We start from the raw sequence: 13,083 nt of genomic DNA on the forward strand, positions 1-13,083 counted from the left end.
TGGCGTATGTGATGGATACGCGGGAGGTTTCCGAGAGACCGAGATCAGTTGAGGAGGTCCCAGTGGTGCGTGAGTTTCCAGATGTTTTCCCCGAGGAGCTACCGGGAGTACCTCCTGTGAGGCAAGTAGAGTTTGGTATCGATCTGGTTCCGGGGGCCGCGCCTATTGCTAAGGTGCCTTATCGTCTTACACCTCCCGAGATGCAAGAGTTGTCCTCGCAGCTTCAGGAGTTGCTGGGGAAGGGATTCATTCGGCCGAGTAGCTCGCCGTGGGGAGCGCCTATTCTGTTCGTCAAGAAGAAGGATGGTTCACACCGGATGTGCATTGATTACCGGGAGTTGAACAAGTTGACGGTCAAGAACCATTACCCGTTATCGAGGATCGATGATTTATTCGATCAGTTGCAGGGAGCATCTTGGTTTTCCAAGATCGATCTGAGGTCAGGGTACCATCAGGTGAGAGTGCGGGATGAGGACGTCCAGAAGACAGCGTTTAAGACGCGATATGGGCATTATGAGTTTGTGGTGATGCCTTTCGGGCTCACCAATGCCCCGGCTGTGTTCATGGATCTCATGAACAGGGTATGCAGGCCGATGTTGGATCGGTCAGTGATTGTATTTATCGACGATATTCTAGTGTATTCAAGATCTAGAGAGCAGCATGAGGAGCATTTGAGGGAGGTTCTTGAGGTATTGAGATCGGAGAAGCTTTATGCAAAGTTCTCCAAATGTGACTTCTGGTTGCGGGAGGTCCAATTCCTAGGACATGTTGTTAATCAGGAAGGGATATTGGTCGATCCGGCCAAGGTTGAGGCGGTGATGAGTTGGGAGGTGTCGAAGTCACCCTGAGATTAGGAGCTTCCTTGGGTTGGCAGGGTATTATCGGAGATTCATTAAGGACTTCTCCAAAGTTGCAGTGCCACTCACTAGATTGACCCGAAAGGGGGTTGCATTCTCATGGGGACCCGAGCAGCAGACTTCCTTTGAGACACTTCGCCAAAGGTTGTGCGAAGCCCTGGTATTAGCTCTCCCGGAAGGGATGGAGGATTTTGTAGTATATTGCGATGCATCGATTTCGGGGCTGGGTGCAGTGTTGATGCAGAGGGGTCATGTGATAGCTTATGCGTCGAGGCAGCTGAAGCCTCATGAGGCGAGATATCCCACGCATGATTTAGAGTTGGGGGCAGTAGTGTTCGCTCTCAAGATTTGGCGTCACTACTTGTATGGGGTCCGATGTACGATATACACGGACCATAAGAGCTTGAAGTATTTGATGGATCAGCCCAACCTAAATATGCGTCAGTGGAGGTGGTTGGATGTGGTCAAGGATTATGATTGTGAGATCATGTACCACCCAGGCAAGGCTAATGTGGTAGCCGATGCATTGAGCCGCAGGGCGGAGAGCACTCCACTACGAGATGTATGTTTGAGATTGACTGTGATAGCCCCAGTACTGGATGCTATTCGTGGGGCACAGGCCGAGGCTGTGCAACCAGAGATGCAGAAGAGAGAGCGGGTCGTTGGTTTGGTTTCAGAGTTCGTTACGGATGGACGAGGGCTTATGACGTTTCAGGGTCGGATTTGGGTACCGTTCGTGGGTGGTACGCGTATTACTTTGATGGAAGAGGCTCATCGATCGAAATTCTCGATCCATCCCGGGGCTACGAAGATGTATTTAGATTTGAGGAAAGAGTATTGGTGGCCCTGTATGAAGAGGGACGTCGCATGGTTCGTTGAGAGGTGTTTGACCTGCCGTAGGGTTAAGGCCGAGCACCAGAGACCGCATGGCAAGTTGCAGCCATTGGAGGTTCCCGAGTGGAAGTGGGAACAGATCACTATGGATTTCATCACCAAATTGCCGAGGACTGCCAGAGGAGTCCATGCCATTTGGGTGATTGTGGATAGGTTGACGAAGAGTGCACACTTCCTTGCCATCAGTGAGAGTTCTTCAGCGGAGAAGTTGGCAGAGATATATGTGAGAGAAGTGGTATCTCGGCATGGGGTGCCGATCTCGATTGTTTCAGTCCGTGATGTGCGCTTCACTTCCAGATTCTGGAAGAAATTCCATGAGGAGCTGGGTACTAAATTGCATTTTAGTACCGCATACCATCCCCAGTCAGACGGCCAGAGTGAGCGAACGATTCAGACGCTGGAGGACATGCTTCGAGCGTGTGTATTAGATTTCGGGGGTAGCTGGGATGCGTATTTACCCTTGGCAGAGTTTTCCTACAACAACAACCATCATTCGAGCATTGGTATGCCACCCTTTGAGCTGTTGTATGGTAGGAGGTGTCGAACCCCCATTTGCTGGGGAGAGGTGGGGCAGAGAGTGATGGGCAGTACAGAGATCGTGCTTCAGACGACAGAGCAGATTCAGCAGGTTAGACAGAGGTTATTGACCGCCCAGAGCCGACAGAAGAGTTATGCAGACAGACGCCGATCCGAACTTGAGTTTCAAGTCGGCGACTTCGTTCTCCTGAAGGTCTCTCCTTGGAAAGGAGTGATTCGATTCAGGAAGAGGGGCAAGTTGGGACCCCGGTATATTGGGCCATTTCGTGTGATTGCAAGGATAGGTCGGGTAGCCTATCATTTGGAGTTGCCAGCAGAGTTGGGGCAGATCCATGACACTTTTCATGTGTCGCAACTGAGGAAGTGTATAGCCGATGAGTCGGCAGTGGTTCCATTAGAGGATATTCAGGTGGATGCGAGCCTGAATTATGCCGAGAGACCAGTGGCCATCAGGGATCGGAAGATCAAGGTTTTGAGGAACAAGGAGGTACCTCTGGTGTTGGTTCAGTGGCAACACCGGAAGGGATCGGAAATGACTTGGGAGCCGGAGCGTGAGATGCGGGAGCAGCATCCGGAGCTATTTTCAGAGTGAGACTTCGAGGGCGAAGTCTAGTCCTAGTGGGGGAGAGTTGTAACAGCCCGGAAATTCAGGTATTGTTATATTTATGATTTTGAGTATTTTTAGAGGGGACTCGGCGAGTTGGAGCCTAGACTCGCCGAGTAGGATCGCGGATCTGGTCGCGGGTTCGTGACTGGACTCGACGAGTCCGGATATGGACTCGGCGAGTCTGCGTTGTTTAGCGAAAACCCTAACCGTTCAGGTTTGGGACGTATATGAGGGACTTTATGGCCGTCATTGTTCACCCTAGCCTTCTGAGAGAAACCCTAATTCGATTGTGAGCATCTGGAGCAAGGTTGAAGACCATTGTTGATTTTGGAAGAGTTGTTGTGCAAGGAAGAGAAGGCTTGGTTAAGGGAACAACAAGAGAAGTCACGTTCTGAGGATTGGGGACACAGAGAGCACATTATTCAGGTAATAATTCGAGTTACATTCTTCTATGTTGATGTGTATATGGATTTAGGGTTTATTGAACCCTTTTGTGGCTAGATTGAGTGTTACCTTAGTCCCCCAAGCGATTGGAACCCTATATTGGGACCTTTGGAAGTCCAGAATGTCCCATGCCTGAGCATTTCGGGAATCAATGGAGGTTTTGGATTGGAATCCTTATGCCTTAGGTCAAAATGTAAATTATGAGTCATGGGGTGTATTATGAGCACCGAAATGAGGACCTTACGTGATGAATCAGTCTAGGAAGGCCAGACCTATGAATGGTCGAAACAGTTCTGACCTTAGAAAGCAGTTTGAGCGGTTGCATGGCATGGACTCGCCGAGTCCGATGAACAGACTCGGCAAGTAGCTTGAAGATTAACTGGGACTCGTCGAGTTGTTCTTCAGACTCGGCGAGTTGAGTCGGGGTGGCCCCGCGATTCTTCCAGGAGGAACTCGTCGAGTCAAGGAGGATACTCGACGAGTAGAAAGGGAATCTTAGAGAATTGGTGAGGACGTCTAGACTCGCCGAGTCGCCCTAGCACTCACCGAGTCCGGTCAAGTTGACCGTTGACCATTGACCGTTGACCAGAGTTGACCTATGTCTGACTTCTTAGGGATAGTCAAACTTAGAAGATAAAAGTGTTAATAAGAGATATATGATGTTATAGGGAGATTGTAACTCGGCGGATCGAGCACGAGTGATTTCGGGATTTGCTAGCTTTCGATATTCACGAGGTGAGTCTTCTCACTATACTGTACCCGGAAGGGTTTGACTGTGTGACCGGAAGGTCAGATATGATATGTGACATATGTGCTATATGTGGTAAGTTATTTGTTATACGTGCTATGTATGTTATGGGCCGGAAGGCGATTATGTTATGGGCCGGAAGGCGTTGTGTTATGGACCGGAAGGTCGGCGTGGGTAGGACCGGAAGGTTTACCCAGCAGGGACGGAAGTCCCCTGAGACACATGGACCGGAAGGTCAGGGCCTGGAAAGGCGTATGTGCGTAAGTTGTATATTGGGGAACTCACTAAGCATTTATGCTTACAGTTGTTATGTATGTGTTTCATGTACTAGCGAGGACCGTGGGAAGGCGCCGGCGTGATCTGTACACACTGAAGGATGTTTTGTGATCTTGGGATTTAGACAATTTGTATTTTGACATGACACTTGAGATGTTTATGCTTTGTTTTGAATGAAAATACTATATTTTGAAATGAAAAATTTGTTTGAAAATTTACGGTGTTACAAGGGATGAGCATCGGAACCAGCCCGAACCGAAATAGACCCGGGAACCGAACTTGTTGTAAAATAGGAACCAAATCGGACTATCGGTTCTACTAGTTCCGGTTCCGACTCCGGGTTCTTTCCAGGTCTTTAATGTTGGAACCAATCCTCGAGAAATAGCAACATATTTTGAGAAATATTTCGGTTACGGTTTCGGATTTTGCTGGTGTTTCTTCTATATAATCTTCTTCTGAATCTTCTCCATAACCCTATATTCTCAAAATAAAACATATAAATATTACATTGTTAAATGGTGCTGAAACAAGAAAAGTCAGATTTGATATGCTTTCTTGCGGGCTTTGTAAGTCGTTCAATTTTTAACCAAATAAAGTGTTTTTATAGTCGAAAATTAAGTACAAAACCTAAACAACATGTAGGAAAAAGAATCAAGTCAATACAACTTAAAATGAGTGGGATATGCACATTTTAACAAAAAAGTCAGATTATGTTTTAGTGTCGAAACAGAAAATAAAAACTCTGCTTTGATATGCTTCCTTGCGGGGATTGTAACTCATTCAATTTTTAACCGAATCAAGTGTTTTTATAATCTAAAAATATCTAAAAAAACCTAAATAACATGTAGAAAAAAGAATCATCTCAATCACACTTCAAATGAGTGAGATATGAACATTTTAGAAAAAATGAGATTATGTTTTAGTGTTGAAACAGGAAAAAAAAAGTCTAATTTCATATGTTTCCTTACGGGGCTTGTAACTCATTCAACTTTTAACCGAATCAAGTGTTTTATAGTCTAAAACTATCTTTAAAACCTAAATAACATGAAGAAAAAAGAATCATCTCAATCCCACCTTAAATGAGTGAGATATGAATTTTTTAAGAAAACAATCAGATTACGTTTTAGTGCTGAAATAGAAAAAAAAACAAACTTGATTTCATATGCTTCCTTGCAGGGCTTGTAACTCATTCAACTTTTAACCAAATCAAGAGATTTTATAGTGTATAATTATCTATAAAACCTGAATAATATGTAGGAAAAATAATATTGCCAATCCCACTTCAAGTTCGTAAGTTATAATCATTTTAAGAAAAAGTCAGATCGCGATGGGTTATATCTAAGCCGGTCCGGTTCGGTTCCCGGTTTTTGGCCGGGTCCAATGACCGGTTGCTGGTTTTAAAAATCCACAATAATATCGTCCCGGTCCTCGCCCGATAGGTTCTATCCGGTTCGGGTTCCCAGTCCAAATACTGATCCCTAATTGGGAGAAAGTCCATCTCCATGAAGGATGTATTGTTCACTTTATAAGAGGCAATTATGTTAATTGAAATTAGGTTAGGCCTTGGGCTAGCCCAATTCAGACCCAACTAGTAAGGAGATAGGCAAGGCCACTCGAAGGTGCCAGGTGAGGCTGGTGGACACGTACCAGACAAGGCTAGGGATGCCCACCAGGAAAGGCTTTGAATTACAAGTGATACAACATTTTTAAAAACTAGAATTTTTAATATATATATATATATATATATATATATATATATATATATTATAACCCTTGGGAACTACAGTTATAAAATTAAACAAATTTTGATCATTAAAATTCGTAATTATTAATTACTTAATTATTAATTAAAAAAATATTAAGTAAAATAGTTACCTGATTTTATGTAACTTTATGTTAGTTGTTTCAAATAAATTGTTAGAACTTTTCTTTAATTATCATGAAACATCTATTGGACATATTTGTTCAATAATTAAATTAAATTCAGCCAACACAAATCATTACATTTTGTAAGAATAGTTTTCCAAATTAAAACTATTGTTTGCTTTTGAGTGACCTTGAACTTTTCAAATCTTTGAACATGTGGGTTAGGGAGAATTATTGGAGGAGGTGGAGGAAGTGAATTTCCACTACAACATGAAAAAGGGATTAATCTTTCACCTTGATTGTCTTGTGGAATATCATATTTATAAGGAAAGGATTTGCGAAGACCATAGCTATCAGAACTAGACATCTACAAGGGAGAAATTCAAGTTAGTTGATTTAAGTCCTTAATATAGCACCAAACATGAAATATTAAGGCTAGGACCCAACACAATATTTTACAATTCGGAAGAGTGATGCTGTAATCCAATTGCAAAATATTTGAAGGTAGGTAAATGACGATTTACCAATTTCCACCATGAAAAACGAAAATGGATATTAGGTTTTACATTGAATTGAAATTCCTAGATTCTTTTGAGATTCATTGAACTTTTCAATGGCATGTTTAATCACGATTATACCCTCTCAAGTTTGTGACTAGGATATCGAGGATCACAAACAAGGTGTGAATAACCATGCAAATTAGCTTGGTACTCTTGGTGTCAATTATCATCTAATCAATGTGTCGGTTAGCCACACACGCTCCATTGATCAATGATAATTTCATGAGCTACCCAATGCCATCCTTCATTAGTCACATATTAGTATGTCGATTAACCACACATGCTCCACTAACGACTAATAAGGTGCAATGTGCAATTTCATGGTCTAGCATCAAATTCACATTTTTCCTAAGTAACTAAGATTGGGAATTTATAAATGTTTAGTTACTTTGTATGTTCATCATACTTTAAGTGGGAGTTTGTGTCCTATCTTACCCATTCGGCTAACGACCCTCCACCAATCAAGGAAGTGGTGGGTGAGAGTGGACACCCATTCAACTGCCATTTTATAGGCAGTTTCCTTATACCCCCCTTAGAGATTGTCTTCGTGAATGAGGCTTACTAACGGTAAGACTGACTTTTTACTTATACATATATAATATATTAAACTTTTAATTTTATATAGTATAAGGGTATATTTTACACATTTAAAATACTTGCTGGTTTAATCTATTAATTAAACTATAGTCTTAATTTAATTAAACTTAAACCATATGATTACGGATTTAATAATACTCTTTTAATTAAACATTTAATTAACTATTAATAAAGTCCATAAGAGTTAATTTGAACTATTCAATAAAAACATCAAGGTTCCAAATACTAAATTCAAAATTAAAACCATTTAATTAATTTTTTAAGTTATGAACCCAAGAGTTTTAGAATTCAATGTTTCATAAAAAAAACTTTTCAAATTCCAAAACTTGAGGGCAAGTTTTGTAACTCTTGAAAACTTCTGGATTCGATATCTTATAGAGTTAATGTTTTTTTATGAATGTGACTTTTCATGTTCCATAACGTGAGGACAAGTTATGAAACTCTTCAAAAATACATTTAGATCAATTTAACTAATAGTATTTTTGTAACTCTTGAAGAACCTTTTGAGTTCCAAACTTCATAACAATATTTGTAACTCCATAAAAAAAACTTTTGTGTTCCAAAACTTGATGGCAAGTTTTGTAACTCCTAAAACATTTAGATTAGACTTTAAAACCAATAAAATAATAGTAATTTTATCTTTTACAAATATGACTTAATGCAAGTCTTAAACCAAGATAACTTCAAATCAAAATATTACAAACAATTAGCTTATCATATAAACTAGTAATAATTTCAAGATTTGACAATTTATCTTTTAATTAGATGGGATAATCATTACCATATCAGAGTAAAACAAATTTTATGATACTAAACAGTTCAAGGTAATGATCATAATCCAATTCTGGCCAAAAAAAACCCGAAAAACTGCAAACAGGCTATCCGATTTGTTGAGTCAACTTATGGACTCGTCGAGTTCATGTATGGACTCATTGAGTCCCTCTTTCAGAGTGCAGTTTTTTGAGTTTTCCCAGCTTTGACTAATTAAGCAAGCATCAATATAATAGAAAACTACCCATAGCTCTGATACCATTGTTGGGTTTTAAGTACTATAACACTCATATGGTGCACATACAACCCTAATAGCTATGGATCTAAGTTTTCTCTAGTTATACATGCAATAAAAATTCCAAAGCATTAATCCTACAACGAGCATATAATTGACATATAAATCATAGAAGTAATTTAGAAGATTACCTCTTGTTGTAGCTTGTTGATCATTTGGCCTTTCATGAGCTTAGCACCCCAAGTGTTGTGCCTCAAACAAGTCACAAACACCGTGAACAATTGGAGAATAATGAGAGAAATGATATGAGCTCTAAAATCGGCTAGGTATACACCCTAGGAGTCATAGGGTCGATTTTAGCAAGTTGGGTTCATTTTATAGTTTGGAACTCCTAAGGTTTAACTTGTAAACCCTAGCCCATTTAATTAAGCCTTTAAGCAATCCAATAATCCATATGATGGGCCTTTTGGACTAACTCTTCATGGACTCTCACATAGATTTAGTCCATCCCTAATCAACATGGATCATTGGCCCAAACTATAAATATTATTGATTGACTTAATCAGTCACCGTTAATTTAATCAGTCTCTTTTGATCACTAAATTAATTCTAAATTAATTCTTGATCAATACTAATTAAATAATATGATTCCTCAATTAATATATTATACTTATAATATATTAATAAATCACAAATAACCTCTTTCTCAAATATCCATCCTATCAAATTGTCCTGGTGAAGGGAACCTAAAATCGACCATGCTACTCTTGGGTCAAGTACATACCAATTATAGTTATGGGCTTAAACACCTAATCCAACAAAGGCATCGTAGGTGGGGAACCAAAGTTGGAATGCCTGCCAGCTGATCAAGTGAGTAACACTACTCTAGCATCCATTATTGTTAATATTCATGTAGTATAGTTATATGATTTAGGTTGTAGTGATCATTATGATAGAGTTATACACATATCATAGGATGGTATGCTTTATGTTATGGTGATCAATATGATGTTATAGAGATGTACACACATACTGTAACATCCCGTTTTTTAAATAAATAAATGGATAAAATTAATAAATGAAAAGTAGCCTTAAATCACTGTTACATTCTAGACAAAGTAGTTTATGGTCTGAAGCAAGCAGTATATGTGGAACAACCACTCGGGTTCATAAACGAATAGTATCTCAATCACTGTTACATTCTGGACAAAGTAGTTTATGGTCTGAAGCAAGCACCAAGGGCTTGGTACAAAACTCTTACTCGCTTTTTAAAACATGCTAAATTTAAACAAGGATCGGTCGACCCAACCTTCTTTCGCAAGAAAGATGGTGACTACTTGATGATCTTTCAAATTTACGTTGATGACTTCATCTTCGGATCAACTAACCCTAACTTAACTGCTGAGTTCCAAAAGTTGATGGAAACTAAGTTTGAGATGAGCTCCATGGGTCTGATTAACTTTTTCCTTAGTTTGAATATAAGATAGAGTCAGGAAGGAATTTTTATCAACCAAGAGGCTTATACAAAGACTTTACTTGCTAAGTTTGGAATGGTGGGAGATTCAAAGGTGAAGGTTCCAATGCCATTCGGAACGAAACTAACACCATCTTTGGACAAACCAGCTGCTAATATGACACTCTATCATCAAATGATATATTCATTGATGTATCTAACTGCTAGTCATCCAAACATTATGTTTTATGTTTGTTATTGTGCTAAGTTTCAAGCGAATCCTCGTGAACCCCACATGACTGCTGTTAAGAACATATTCAGGTATCTTAAACGAACCTCATCGCTAGGAATATGGTACCTATCAAGCTCAGGTTTCTTTGTGCAAGCGTTTTCTGATGTCGATCTCAGAAGTTGCGGTCTGAATCAAAAAGTACAACAGGAGGATGTTAATTTCTTGATGGAAAAATCATAAGTTGGCAATCTAAGAATCAAACTTGCGTCTCCCTATCAACAACTGAAACTGAGGACATAGCCGCTGCCTCTTACACTTCACAAGTAATCTGGATTCAAAGTCAGCTTCATGACTATGGTATTAATATGAAGTGAATCCCCTTATATTGCGATTCTAAAAGTTTCATTCGTATTTGTCACAAACTAGTGCAACTTTCAAAGACCAAACACATCGCACTGAGGTATCACTTTATCAAAGATCACGTGGAAGATGGTAATATCGAGATACACTTTATTAGATCCGCTGATCAGCTGGCCGACATCTTCACGAAAGCCTTATCTGAACAAACCTTTAATTGCATTCTTCAAGGCTTAGGAATGATAGAGACTAAATTTGTTCCGAAACCACCTTCGCACTCATAAAGTTTTGGTAGACCTGCGAATTGGTGTGAACGCTCACAGTGACTTGCAGTTTACTTTTCAAACTACGAATTGGTGCAAACGCTCGCAGTGACTTGCAGTCCATTGTTCATTCGGAGGTTCGGAGCATTATGTACCCTTTTGTATATTTTGTTGTTATTTTTCTGTTTTTATTTTGTTTTTTAGAAAAATCAAAAACTCAAAAATATTGTAATTATTTCTATTTTTTTCTTTTTCAGAAAACTCAAAAATACAAAAATATTTTCTTTATTTTTGCTCTTATTTCTTTTCATAAAATAATAAAACATCAAAAATATTAGATAATTGAGCAGGAGTGAAGGTACATATTGATCAACACTTTCAATTCTAGATGGTAGGATAGGTATAAATTCCAAATCTCTGTACTAGTTAAGTGTCCCTAGAAGAATGTTGTTGTATGTAGTCCAAAACCTCTGAGACTTTATGTTCAAAGCCTTAATGAATTGATAATACCAATCTTTTCTTCCCAATCAGGCTAAGAATTCACATAAGTCATGAGCTACCTTACTCTTCTCATATTGAGTTAAGAGTTGACTGCTTGGTCACTTTCGTATAGCAGAGGTACATTTATCTTCGGAAGCACCTATCACTACTTCTCCATCACTTTCGCATTCATGAATGTAACCCTTGAGACTCTCAGAAATTACCATTGAGTTTTATGGTTACACAACATTTGTGCTTATGCTTAAATTCGTTATTACCATGAACTGAGTGAAACCCAAAAACCAATACACATTTCAGAATTAACGGTGAACAATAAACATGTTCTAGATTTATCACCATCGAATTAAAGAAAATCCACCTTCGTGGTTTATACCTAGAAATATCTTTTTATTTTTGTGTGATCCTAATGAAATGTTCTAGACCTAACACATTTCTTCCAAATAGATCCAGTTTTTATTTTTCTTGATATTTCTCTAATTATCCAGTCACTCAAAATAATTCCAAAGCATACTTGTTCTTATGACTACATTCGTCAGACAAGTACTTCATCCGAACGTTCATACTTATCTCAAGTTTCGGAGTTTAGTTGAAGATGAAGCCACCCTTTAGGCATAATGAAAAGAAGCCTTTCATTGTTTTTCAATAAACAGATAATCGTAATTCAACAGGACACCACACAGACACTTTAGAGTCTCTCTTGACTCTGAAGGAAAAGATCCTTGCCCGGGAACCAACTGCTTCATGTCTTAATAGGTATCACTAGAATCCCATAGAATTATGTTGATTTATTTCTTTACCTTTGGCACACTCTCTCACGAAGATCCTCGTGATTTTCCAAAGTCTGGTTCGCAGTACTCACGATTACTTTCAGTTTCGCAGAATACTTGATGGGGATAAATTGTGAAAGGGCGTAAATGACATGGTTGCGAAAGGGCGTAACTAAAACGACAATATTAAAAGGGATAAGATTTAGGCGCATGAAAATTTGAAACTGACGCCTGATGTCACGCCGCCTGACACACTTCTGCTTGATGTCACTGCTGTCACTCACGCTTTTTTAGGATCTTTTTCAGGCTAATGGAGCGTCAACTGTCAGTTTTTTGTCACTACCACTGACATATAAAATATTTCGATGCTTCAATTTTCTTTACCACTCACAAAGCAATCAAAATCTCCAGCGATTTCTTTATCTATTGTTCATCTTCTTCTTCACCAAGCAACAATGGTAGCATCATCTGAAACTCCTTCCGTTGCATAACAAATGGCACAATGCACATTAATCAACATCAAGGCCAACCAAAATCTCATTATGGACCTTGAACCATCCAACTATGATGCCTTCCACCAACCGCTCATTGAGTGCATGCGCTATTATCTGCTGGTTATCACAATGACCAAATCTGAAAATATACCCTTGGTTCATCTGTCCAAGGCGTATTCGACTACAAGCTACCAATCGGGGGAAGAGAGGATTAATTTTGAAAATCGGTACTAAGAAAACCCACATCACCAAATCACAATTCTGTAGCCTGGTGGGTCTTCCTCAATTTCGTGACCTAATTGATCCAGAATCCATCCCCAACTTTGTAATTCTAGAGATTCTATAACATGGGATATCATGAATACCTTGCCGTCGTCTCCAAGTTCAAAAAGCCCAACCTATCCCCAATGTGGAATGGGTTGTTTACCCTAATTTTCAAAAGCTTCTAGGAGAGGGTAACATGCTCAGACTATGCAAGAAAGTTTTTTATGACCATCATGCATGGTGTTTACTCAGGAGTCAACCTCTACTACGATTCAGTGCTTTAGGCTCAACTAGTTTAGAGTACACTTTCGACATCTAGGCACAATGAGATTTCCTATGCAAGATTTTGGATTCTCATCG

The sequence above is a fragment of the Lactuca serriola genome, chromosome 5, assembly GCF_051521515.1.
Source record: "Lactuca serriola cultivar US96UC23 chromosome 5, Lser_US96UC23_V15, whole genome shotgun sequence".
Lineage (NCBI taxonomy): Eukaryota > Viridiplantae > Streptophyta > Magnoliopsida > Asterales > Asteraceae > Lactuca > Lactuca serriola.